Here is a 13,371-nt window from a genome sequence, read left to right as displayed (position 1 = left end):
CACTAAAAGCACCAAAGTAGAACACAGATGAAGCTTCTAAGTTGATGTAATAGCCAGGAAGAAGTAGTACAATTCAAGTTTTAGATATTGTTTATTGACTTTTTAGCTGGCTTTGGTGCCTTGGACATGAGCTAGGACCTTAACATTCTGCATGAAAGAAGGACTAGCAGCCGATTTGCATGCGAGAATGTGAAAAATGTTTTTATTTGTAGTAAAAACCCGATAAATCCGTCCGTTTTCGTCACTTGTTATCGAATCGACTTAAAGCCAGATCGTCAAATTAGCTGCTCTTCTCTCTGAAACGGTTGTACTTATCGATTGCAAAGCTATGTCGCGTGCTGCGGTATGCGGAGACACTAAAAGCACCATAGTAGAACACAGATGAAGCTTCTACGTTGATGTAATAGCTAGTAAGAAGTAGTACAGTTCAAGTTTTAGGTATCGATTATTGACTTTTTAGCTGGCTTGGGTGCTTTGGACATGAGCTAGGACCTTAACATTCTGCATGAAAGGAGGACTAGCAGACGAGTTGCACGGGAGAATGTGATAAGTGTTCATATGTAGTAAAAACCTCAGAAATACGTCCGTTTTCGTCATTTGTTATCGAATCGACTTAAAGCCAGATCGTCACATTGGCCGCTTTCCTCTCTGAATCGGTTGTACTTATCGTCTGCAAAGCTATGTCACGTGCTGCGGGATCTGGAGACACTAAAATCACCACAGTAGAACACAGATGAAGCTTCTAAGTTGATGTAATAACCAGTAAGAAGTAGTCCAATTCAAGTTTTAGGTATCGATTATTGACTTTTTAACCGGCTTTGGTGCCTTGGACATGAGCTAGGACCTTAACATTCTGTATGAAAGGAGGACTAGCAGCCGAGTTGCACGGGAGAATGTGAAAAGTGTTCATATGTAGTAAAAACCTGAGAAATCCGTCCGTTTTCGTCATTTGTTATCGAATCGACTTAAAGCCAGATCGTCACATTGGCCGCTCTTCTCTCTGAAACACTTGTACTTATCGTCTGCAAAGCTATGTCGCGTGCTGCGGTATGTGGAGACACTAAAAGCACCATAGTAGAACACAGATGAATCTTCTAAGTTGAAGTAATAGCCAGTAAGAAGTAGTACAATTCAAGTTTTAGGTATCGATTATTGACATTTTAGCTGGCTTTGGTGCCTTGGACATGAGCTAGGACCTTAAGCTTCTGCATGAAAGGAGGATTAGCAGCGGAGTTGCACGGGAGAATATGAAAAGTGTTCATATGTAGTAAAACCTAGAAATCCGTCCGTTTTCGTCATTTGTTATCGAATCTTCTTCAAGCCAGATCGTCACATTGGCCGCTCTTCTCTCTGAAACGGTTGTACTTATCGTCTGCAAAGCTATGTCGCGTGCTGCGGTATTCTGAGACACTAAAAGCACCATAGTAGAACAGAGATAAAGCTTCTAAGTTGATGTAATAGCCAGTAAGAAGTAGTACAATTCAAGTTTTAGGTATCGATTATAGACTTTTTAGCTGGCTTTGGTGCCTTGGACATGAGCTACGACCTTATGATTCTGCATGAAAGGAGGACTAGCAGCCGATTTGCACGGGAGAATGTGAAAAATTTCATATGTATTAAAAACCTGAGAAATCCTTCCGTTTTCGTCATTTGTTATCGAATCGACTTAAAGCCAGATCGTCTCATTGGCCGCTCTACTCTCTGAAACGGTAGTACTTATCGTCTGCAAAGCTATGTCGCGTGCTGCGGTATGCGGAGACACTAAAAGCACCATAGTAGAACACAGATGAAGCTTCTAAGTTGATGTAATAGCCAGTAAGAAGTAGTACAATTCAAGTTTTAGGTATAGATTATTGACTTTTTAGCTGGCTTTGGTGCCTTGGACATGAGCTAGGACCTTAAGATTCTGCATGAAAGGAGGACTGGCAGCCGAGTTGCACGGGAGAATGTGAAAAGTGTTCATATGTAGTAAAAACCTGAAAAATCCGTCCGTTTTCGTCATTTGTTATCGAATCGACTTAAAGCCCGATCGTCACATTGGCCGCTCTTCTCTCTGAAACACTTGTACTTATCGTCTGCAAAGCTATGTCGCGTGCTGCGGTATGCGGAGACACTAAAAGCACCAAAGTAGAACACAGATGAAGCTTCTAAGTTGATGTAATAGCCAGGAAGAAGTAGTACAATTCAAGTTTTAGATATCGTTTATTGACTTTTTAGCTGGCTTTGGTGCCTTGGACATGAGCTAGGACCTTAACATTCTGCATGAAAGGAGGACTAGCAGCCGATTTGCATGCGAGAATGTGAAAAATGTTTTTATTTGTAGTAAAAACCCGATAAATCCGTCCGTTTTCGTCACTTGTTATCGAATCGACTTAAAGCCAGATCGTCACATTGGCCGCTCTTCTCTCTGAAACGGTTTTACTTATCGTCTGCAAAGCTATGTCGCGTGCTGCGGTATGTGGAGACACTAAAAGCACCATAGTAGAACACAGATGAAGCTTCTAAGTTGATGTAATAGCCAGTAAGAAGTAGTACAATTCAAGTTTTAGGTATCGATTATTGACTTTTTAGCTGGCTTTGGTGCCTTGGACATGAGCTAGGACCTTACGATTCTGCATGAAAGGAGGGCTAGCAGCCGAGTTGCACGGGAGAATGTGAAAAGTGTTCATATGTAGTAAAAACCTGAGAAATCCGTCCGTTTTCGTCATTTGTTATCGAATCGACTTAAAGCAAGATCGTCACATTGGCAGCTCTTCTCTCTGAAACGGTTGTACTTCTCGTCTGCAAAGCTATGTCGTGTGCTGCGGTATGCGGAGACATTGAAATCACCATAGTAGAACACAGATGAAGCATCTAAGTTGATGTAATAGCCAGTAAGAAGTAATCCAATTCAAGTTTTAGGTATCGATTATTGACTTTTTAGCTGGCTTTGGTGACTTGGACATGAGCTAGGACTTTAAGATTCTGCATGAAAGGAGGACTAGCAGCCGAGTTGCACGGGAGAAAGTGAAAAGTGTTCATATCTAAAAAAAAAAAAAAGGAGAAATCCGTCCGTTTTCGTCATTTGTTATCGAATCGACTTAAAGCCAGATCGTCACATTGGTCGCTCTTCTCTCTGAAACGGTTGTACTTATCGTCTACAAAGCAATGTCGCGTGCTGCGGTATGCGGAGACACTATAAGCACCATAGTAGAACACAGATGAAGCTTCTAAGTTGATGTAATAGAAGGTAAGAGGTAGTATAATTCAAGTTGTAGGTATCGATTATTGACTTTGTAGCTGGCTTTGGTGCCTTGGACATGAGCTAGGACCTTACGATTCTGCATGAAAGGAGGACTAGCAGCCGAGTTGCACGGGAGAATGTGAAAAGTGTTAATACGTAGTAAAAACCTTAGAAATCCGTCCGTTTTCGTCATTTGTTATCGAATCGACTTAAAGCCAGATCGTCACATTGGCCGCTCTTCTCTCTGAAACGCTTGTACTTATCGTCTGCAAAGCTATGTCGCGTGCTGCGGTATGCAGAGACACTAAAAGCACCATAGTAGAACACAGATGAAGCTTCTAAGTTGATGTAATAGCCAGTAAGAAGTAGTACAATTCATGTTTTAGGTATTGATTATTGACTTTTTAGCTGGCTTTGGTGACTTGGACATGAGCTAGGACCTTAAGACTCTGCATGAAAGGAGGACTAGCAGCCGAGTTGCACGGGAGAATGTGAAAAGTGTTCATATGTAGTAAAAACCTGAGAAATCCGTCCGTTTTCGTCATTTGTTATCGAATCGACTTAAAGCCAGATCGTCACATTGGCCGCTCTTTTCTCTGAAATGGTTGTACTTATCGTCTGCAAAGCTATGTCACGTGCTGCGGTATGCGGAGACACTAAAATCACCACAGTAGAACACAGATGAAGATTCTAAGTTGATGTAATATCCAGTAAGAAGTAGTACAATTCGAGTTTTAGGTATCGATTATTGACTTTTTAGCTGGCTTTGGTGCCTTGGACATGAGCTAGGACCTTAAGATTCTGCATGAAAGGAGGACTAGCAGCCGAGTTGCACGGGAGAATGTGAAAAGTGTTCATATGTAGTTAAAACCTGAGAAATCCGTCCGTTTTCGTCATTTGTTATCGAATCGACTTAAAGCCAGATCGTCTCATTGGCCGCTCTTCTCTCTGAAACGGTTGTACTTATCGTCTGCAAAGCTATGTCGCGTGCTGCGGTATTCTGAGACACTAAAAGCACCATAGTAGAACACAGATAAAGCTTCTAAGTTGATGTAATTGCCAGTAAGAAGTAGTACAATTCAAGTTTTAGGTATCGATTATTGACTTTTTAGCTGGCTTTGGTGCCTTGGACATGATCTAGGACCTTATGATTCTGCATGAAAGGAGGACTAGCAGCCGATTTGCACGGGAGAATGTGAAAAGTGTTCATATGTAGTAAAAAACTGAGAAATCGGTCCGTTTTCGTCATTTGTTATCGAATCGACTTAAAGCCAGATCGTCACATTGGCCGCTCTTCTCTCTGAAACACTTGTACTTATCGTCTGCAAAGCTATGTCGCGTGCTGCGGTATGCGGAGACACTAAAAGCACCATAGTGGAACACAGATGAAGCTTCTAAGTTGATGTAATAGCCAGTAAGAAGTAGTACAATTCAAGTTTTAGGTATAGAATATTGACTTTTTAGCTGGCTTTGGTGACTTGGACATGAGCTAGGACCTTAAGATTCTGCATGAAAGGAGGACGAGGAGCCAAGTTGCACGGGAGAATGTGAAAAGTGTTCATATGTAGTAAAAACCTGAGTAATCGGTCCGTTTTCGTCACTTGTTATCGAATCGACTTAAAGCCAGATCGTCACATTGGCCGCTCTTCTCTCTGAAACGGTTGTACTTATCGTCTGCAAAGCTATGTCGCGTGCTGCGGTATGCGGAGACACTAAAAGCACCAAAGTAGAACACAGATGAAGCTTCTAAGTTGATGTAATAGCCAGGAAGAAGTAGTACAATTCAAGTTTTAGATATTGTTTATTGACTTTTTAGCTGGCTTTGGTGCCTTGGACATGAGCTAGGACCTTAACATTCTGCATGAAAGAAGGACTAGCAGCCGATTTGCATGCGAGAATGTGAAAAATGTTTTTATTTGTAGTAAAAACCCGATAAATCCGTCCGTTTTCGTCACTTGTTATCGAATCGACTTAAAGCCAGATCGTCAAATTAGCTGCTCTTCTCTCTGAAACGGTTGTACTTATCGATTGCAAAGCTATGTCGCGTGCTGCGGTATGCGGAGACACTAAAAGCACCATAGTAGAACACAGATGAAGCTTCTACGTTGATGTAATAGCTAGTAAGAAGTAGTACAGTTCAAGTTTTAGGTATCGATTATTGACTTTTTAGCTGGCTTGGGTGCTTTGGACATGAGCTAGGACCTTAACATTCTGCATGAAAGGAGGACTAGCAGACGAGTTGCACGGGAGAATGTGATAAGTGTTCATATGTAGTAAAAACCTCAGAAATACGTCCGTTTTCGTCATTTGTTATCGAATCGACTTAAAGCCAGATCGTCACATTGGCCGCTTTCCTCTCTGAATCGGTTGTACTTATCGTCTGCAAAGCTATGTCACGTGCTGCGGGATCTGGAGACACTAAAATCACCACAGTAGAACACAGATGAAGCTTCTAAGTTGATGTAATAACCAGTAAGAAGTAGTCCAATTCAAGTTTTAGGTATCGATTATTGACTTTTTAACTGGCTTTGGTGCCTTGGACATGAGCTAGGACCTTAACATTCTGTATGAAAGGAGGACTAGCAGCCGAGTTGCACGGGAGAATGTGAAAAGTGTTCATATGTAGTAAAAACCTGAGAAATCCGTCCGTTTTCGTCATTTGTTATCGAATCGACTTAAAGCCAGATCGTCACATTGGCCGCTCTTCTCTCTGAAACACTTGTACTTATCGTCTGCAAAGCTATGTCGCGTGCTGCGGTATGTGGAGACACTAAAAGCACCATAGTAGAACACAGATGAATCTTCTAAGTTGAAGTAATAGCCAGTAAGAAGTAGTACAATTCAAGTTTTAGGTATCGATTATTGACATTTTAGCTGGCTTTGGTGCCTTGGACATGAGCTAGGACCTTAAGCTTCTGCATGAAAGGAGGATTAGCAGCGGAGTTGCACGGGAGAATATGAAAAGTGTTCATATGTAGTAAAACCTAGAAATCCGTCCGTTTTCGTCATTTGTTATCGAATCTTCTTCAAGCCAGATCGTCACATTGGCCGCTCTTCTCTCTGAAACGGTTGTACTTATCGTCTGCAAAGCTATGTCGCGTGCTGCGGTATTCTGAGACACTAAAAGCACCATAGTAGAACAGAGATAAAGCTTCTAAGTTGATGTAATAGCCAGTAAGAAGTAGTACAATCCAAGTTTTAGGTATCGATTATAGACTTTTTAGCTGGCTTTGGTGCCTTGGACATGAGCTACGACCTTATGATTCTGCATGAAAGGAGGACTAGCAGCCGATTTGCACGGGAGAATGTGAAAAATTTCATATGTATTAAAAACCTGAGAAATCCTTCCGTTTTCGTCATTTGTTATCGAATCGACTTAAAGCCAGATCGTCTCATTGGCCGCTCTACTCTCTGAAACGGTAGTACTTATCGTCTGCAAAGCTATGTCGCGTGCTGCGGTATGCGGAGACACTAAAAGCACCATAGTAGAACACAGATGAAGCTTCTAAGTTGATGTAATAGCCAGTAAGAAGTAGTACAATTCAAGTTTTAGGTATAGATTATTGACTTTTTAGCTGGCTTTGGTGCCTTGGACATGAGCTAGGACCTTAAGATTCTGCATGAAAGGAGGACTGGCAGCCGAGTTGCACGGGAGAATGTGAAAAGTGTTCATATGTAGTAAAAACCTGAAAAATCCGTCCGTTTTCGTCATTTGTTATCGAATCGACTTAAAGCCCGATCGTCACATTGGCCGCTCTTCTCTCTGAAACACTTGTACTTATCGTCTGCAAAGCTATGTCGCGTGCTGCGGTATGCGGAGACACTAAAAGCACCAAAGTAGAACACAGATGAAGCTTCTAAGTTGATGTAATAGCCAGGAAGAAGTAGTAGAATTCAAGTTTTAGATATCGTTTATTGACTTTTTAGCTGGCTTTGGTGCCTTGGACATGAGCTAGGACCTTAACATTCTGCATGAAAGGAGGACTAGCAGCCGATTTGCATGCGAGAATGTGAAAAATGTTTTTATTTGTAGTAAAAACCCGATAAATCCGTCCGTTTTCGTCACTTGTTATCGAATCGACTTAAAGCCAGATCGTCACATTGGCCGCTCTTCTCTCTGAAACGGTTGTACTTATCGTCTGCAAAGCTATGTCGCGTGCTGCGGTATGTGGAGACACTAAAAGCACCATAGTAGAACACAGATGAAGCTTCTAAGTTGATGTAATAGCCAGTAAGAAGTAGTACAATTCAAGTTTTAGGTATCGATTATTGACTTTTTAGCTGGCTTTGGTGCCTTGGACATGAGCTAGGACCTTACGATTCTGCATGAAAGGAGGGCTAGCAGCCGAGTTGCACGGGAGAATGTGAAAAGTGTTCATATGTAGTAAAAACCTGAGAAATCCGTCCGTTTTCGTCATTTGTTATCGAATCGACTTAAAGCAAGATCGTCACATTGGCAGCTCTTCTCTCTGAAACGGTTGTACTTCTCGTCTGCAAAGCTATGTCGTGTGCTGCGGTATGCGGAGACATTGAAATCACCATAGTAGAACACAGATGAAGCATCTAAGTTGATGTAATAGCCAGTAAGAAGTAATCCAATTCAAGTTTTAGGTATCGATTATTGACTTTTTAGCTGGCTTTGGTGACTTGGACATGAGCTAGGACTTTAAGATTCTGCATGAAAGGAGGACTAGCAGCCGAGTTGCACGGGAGAAAGTGAAAAGTGTTCATATCTAAAAAAAAAAAAAAGGAGAAATCCGTCCGTTTTCGTCATTTGTTATCGAATCGACTTAAAGCCAGATCGTCACATTGGTCGCTCTTCTCTCTGAAACGGTTGTACTTATCGTCTACAAAGCAATGTCGCGTGCTGCGGTATGCGGAGACACTATAAGCACCATAGTAGAACACAGATGAAGCTTCTAAGTTGATGTAATAGAAGGTAAGAGGTAGTATAATTCAAGTTGTAGGTATCGATTATTGACTTTTTAGCTGGCTTTGGTGCCTTGGACATGAGCTAGGACCTTACGATTCTGCATGAAAGGAGGACTAGCAGCCGAGTTGCACGGGAGAATGTGAAAAGTGTTAATACGTAGTAAAAACCTTAGAAATCCGTCCGTTTTCGTCATTTGTTATCGAATCGACTTAAAGCCAGATCGTCACATTGGCCGCTCTTCTCTCTGAAACGCTTGTACTTATCGTCTGCAAAGCCATGTCGCGTGCTGCGGTATGCAGAGACACTAAAAGCACCATAGTAGAACACAGATGAAGCTTCTAAGTTGATGTAATAGCCAGTAAGAAGTAGTACAATTCATGTTTTAGGTATTGATTATTGACTTTTTAGCTGGCTTTGGTGCCTTGGACATGAGCTAGGACCTTAAGACTCTGCATGAAAGGAGGACTAGCAGCCGAGTTGCACGGGAGAATGTGAAAAGTGTTCATATGTAGTAAAAACCTGAGAAATCCGTCCGTTTTCGTCATTTGTTATCGAATCGACTTAAAGCCAGATCGTCACATTGGCCGCTCTTTTCTCTGAAATGGTTGTACTTATCGTCTGCAAAGCTATGTCACGTGCTGCGGTATGCGGAGACACTAAAATCACCACAGTAGAACACAGATGAAGATTCTAAGTTGATGTAATATCCAGTAAGAAGTAGTACAATTCGAGTTTTAGGTATCGATTATTGACTTTTTAGCTGGCTTTGGTGCCTTGGACATGAGCTAGGACCTTAAGATTCTGCATGAAAGGAGGACTAGCAGCCGAGTTGCACGGGAGAATGTGAAAAGTGTTCATATGTAGTTAAAACCTGAGAAATCCGTCCGTTTTCGTCATTTGTTATCGAATCGACTTAAAGCCAGATCGTCACATTGGCCGCTCTTCTCTCTGAAACGGTTGTACTTACCGTCTTCAAAGGTATGTCGCGTGTTGCCGTAGGCGGAAACAGGAAAAGCACCAAAGTAGAACACAGATGAAGCATCTACGTTGATGTAATAGCCAGTAAGAAGTAGTCCAATTCAAGATTTAGGTATCGATTATTGACTTTTTAGCTGGCTTTGGTGCCTTGGACATGAGCTAGGTCCTTAAGATTCTGCATGAAAGGAGGACTAGCAGCCGAGTTGCATGGGGGAATGTGAAAAGTGTTCAAATGTAGTAAAAACCTGAGAAATACGTCCGTTTTCGTCAATTGTTATCGAATCGACTTAAAGCCAGATCGTCACATTGGCCGCTCTTCTCTCTGAAACGCTTGTACCTATCGTCTGCAAAGCTATGTCGCGTGCTGCGGTATGCGGAGACACTAAAATCACCATAGTAGAACACAGATGAAGCTTCTAAGTTGATGTAATAGCCAGTAAGAAGTAGTACAATTCAAGTTTTAGGTATTGAATATTGGCTTTTTAGCTGGCTTTGGTGCCTTGGACATGAGCTAGGACCTTAAGATTCTGCATGAAAGGAGGACGAGGAGCCAAGTTGCATGGGAGAATGTGAAAAGTGTTCATATGTAGTAAAAACCCGAGAAATCGGTCCGTTTTCGTCATTTGTTATCGAATCGACTTAAAGCCAGATCGTCTCATTGGCCGCTCTTCTCTCTGAAACGGTTGTACTTATCGTCTGCAAAGCTATGTCGCGTGCTGCGGTATTCTGAGACACTAAAAGCACCATAGTAGAACACAGATAAAGCTTCTAAGTTGATGTAATTGCCAGTAAGAAGTAGTACAATTCAAGTTTTAGGTATCGATTATTGACTTTTTAGCTGGCTTTGGTGCCTTGGACATGATCTAGGACCTTATGATTCTGCATGAAAGGAGGACTAGCAGCCGATTTGCACGGGAGAATGTGAAAAGTGTTCATATGTAGTAAAAAACTGAGAAATCGGTCCGTTTTCGTCATTTGTTATCGAATCGACTTAAAGCCAGATCGTCACATTGGCCGCTCTTCTCTCTGAAACACTTGTACTTATCGTCTGCAAAGCTATGTCGCGTGCTGCGGTATGCGGAGACACTAAAAGCACCATAGTGGAACACAGATGAAGCTTCTAAGTTGATGTAATAGCCAGTAAGAAGTAGTACAATTCAAGTTTTAGGTATAGAATATTGACTTTTTAGCTGGCTTTGGTGACTTGGACATGAGCTAGGACCTTAAGATTCTGCATGAAAGGAGGACGAGGAGCCAAGTTGCACGGGAGAATGTGAAAAGTGTTCATATGTAGTAAAAACCTGAGTAATCGGTCCGTTTTCGTCACTTGTTATCGAATCGACTTAAAGCCAGATCGTCTCATTGGCCGCTCTTCTCTCTGAAACGGTTGTACTTATCGTCTGCAAAGCTATGTCGCGTGCTGCGGTATGCGGAGACACTAAAATCACCATAGTAGAACACAGATGAAGCTTCTAAGTTGATGTAATAGCCAGTAAGAAGTAGTACAATTCAAGTTTTAGGTATAGATTATTGACTTTTTAGCTGGCTTTGGTGCCTTGGACATGAGCTAGGACCTTAAGATTCTGCATGAAAGGAGGACTGGCAGCCGAGTTGCACGGGAGAATGTGAAAAGTGTTCATATGTAGTAAAAACCTGAGAAATCCGTCCGTTTTCGTCATTTGTTATCGAATCGACTTAAAGCCAGATCGTCACATTGGCCGCTCTTCTCTCTGAAACACTTGTACTTATCGTCTGCAAAGCTATGTCGCGTGCTGCGGTATGCGGAGACACTAAAAGCACCAAAGTAGAACACAGATGAAGCTTCTAAGTTGATGTAATAGCCAGGAAGAAGTAGTACAATTCAAGTTTTAGATATCGTTTATTGACTTTTTAGCTGGCTTTGGTGCCTTGGACATGAGCTAGGACCTTAACATTCTGCATGAAAGAAGGACTAGCAGCCGATTTGCATGCGAGAATGTGAAAAATGTTTTTATTTGTAGTAAAAACCCGATAAATCCGTCCGTTTTCGTCACTTGTTATCAAATCGACTTAAAGCCAGATCGTCAAATTAGCTGCTCTTCTCTCTGAAACGGTTGTACTTATCGATTGCAAAGCTATGTCGCGTGCTGCGGTATGCGGAGACACTAAAAGCACCATAGTAGAACACAGATGAAGCTTCTACGTTGATGTAATAGCTAGTAAGAAGTAGTACAGTTCAAGTTTTAGGTATCGATTATTGACTTTTTAGCTGGCTTGGGTGCTTTGGACATGAGCTAGGACCTTAACATTCTGCATGAAAGGAGGACTAGCAGACGAGTTGCACGGGAGAATGTGACAAGTGTTCATATGTAGTAAAAACCTCAGAAATACGTCCGTTTTCGTCATTTGTTATCGAATCGACTTAAAGCCAGATCGTCACATTGGCCGCTTTCCTCTCTGAATCGGTTGTACTTATCGTCTGCAAAGCTATGTCACGTGCTGCGGGATCTGGAGACACTAAAATCACCACAGTAGAACACAGATGAAGCTTCTAAGTTGATGTAATAACCAGTAAGAAGTAGTCCAATTCAAGTTTTAGGTATCGATTATTGACTTTTTAACTGGCTTTGGTGCCTTGGACATGAGCTAGGACCTTAACATTCTGTATGAAAGGAGGACTAGCAGCCGAGTTGCACGGGAGAATGTGAAAAGTGTTCATATGTAGTAAAAACCTGAGAAATCCGTCCGTTTTCGTCATTTGTTATCGAATCGACTTAAAGCCAGATCGTCACATTGGCCGCTCTTCTCTCTGAAACACTTGTACTTATCGTCTGCAAAGCTATGTCGCGTGCTGCGGTATGTGGAGACACTAAAAGCACCATAGTAGAACACAGATGAATCTTCTAAGTTGAAGTAATAGCCAGTAAGAAGTAGTACAATTCAAGTTTTAGGTATCGATTATTGACATTTTAGCTGGCTTTGGTGCCTTGGACATGAGCTAGGACCTTAAGCTTCTGCATGAAAGGAGGATTAGCAGCGGAGTTGCACGGGAGAATATGAAAAGTGTTCATATGTAGTAAAACCTAGAAATCCGTCCGTTTTCGTCATTTGTTATCGAATCTTCTTCAAGCCAGATCGTCACATTGGCCGCTCTTCTCTCTGAAACGGTTGTACTTATCGTCTGCAAAGCTATGTCGCGTGCTGCGGTATTCTGAGACACAAAAAGCACCATAGTAGAACAGAGATAAAGCTTCTAAGTTGATGTAATAGCCAGTAAGAAGTAGTACAATTCAAGTTTTAGGTATCGATTATAGACTTTTTAGCTGGCTTTGGTGCCTTGGACATGAGCTACGACCTTATGATTCTGCATGAAAGGAGGACTAGCAGCCGATTTGCACGGGAGAATGTGAAAAATTTCATATGTATTAAAAACCTGAGAAATCCTTCCGTTTTCGTCATTTGTTATCGAATCGACTTAAAGCCAGATCGTCTCATTGGCCGCTCTACTCTCTGAAACGGTAGTACTTATCGTCTGCAAAGCTATGTCGCGTGCTGCGGTATGCGGAGACACTAAAAGCACCATAGTAGAACACAGATGAAGCTTCTAAGTTGATGTAATAGCCAGTAAGAAGTAGTACAATTCAAGTTTTAGGTATAGATTATTGACTTTTTAGCTGGCTTTGGTGCCTTGGACATGAGCTAGGACCTTAAGATTCTGCATGAAAGGAGGACTGGCAGCCGAGTTGCACGGGAGAATGTGAAAAGTGTTCATATGTAGTAAAAACCTGAAAAATCCGTCCGTTTTCGTCATTTGTTATCGAATCGACTTAAAGCCCGATCGTCACATTGGCCGCTCTTCTCTCTGAAACGGTTGTACTTATCGTCTGCAAAGCTATGTCGCGTGCTGCGGTATGCGGAGACACTAAAAGCACCAAAGTAGAACACAGATGAAGCTTCTAAGTTGATGTAATAGCCAGGAAGAAGTAGTACAATTCAAGTTTTAGATATCGTTTATTGACTTTTTAGCTGGCTTTGGTGCCTTGGACATGAGCTAGGACCTTAACATTCTGCATGAAAGGAGGACTAGCAGCCGATTTGCATGCGAGAATGTGAAAAATGTTTTTATTTGTAGTAAAAACCCGATAAATCCGTCCGTTTTCGTCACTTGTTATCGAATCGACTTAAAGCCAGATCGTCACATTGGCCGCTCTTCTCTCTGAAACGGTTGTACTTATCGTCTGCAAAGCTATGTCGCGTG

Source organism: Schistocerca gregaria, unplaced genomic scaffold (genome assembly GCF_023897955.1).
Source record: "Schistocerca gregaria isolate iqSchGreg1 unplaced genomic scaffold, iqSchGreg1.2 ptg000356l, whole genome shotgun sequence".
Taxonomy (NCBI): Eukaryota; Metazoa; Arthropoda; class Insecta; order Orthoptera; family Acrididae; genus Schistocerca; species Schistocerca gregaria.
This window is presented reverse-complemented; position numbering follows the sequence as displayed.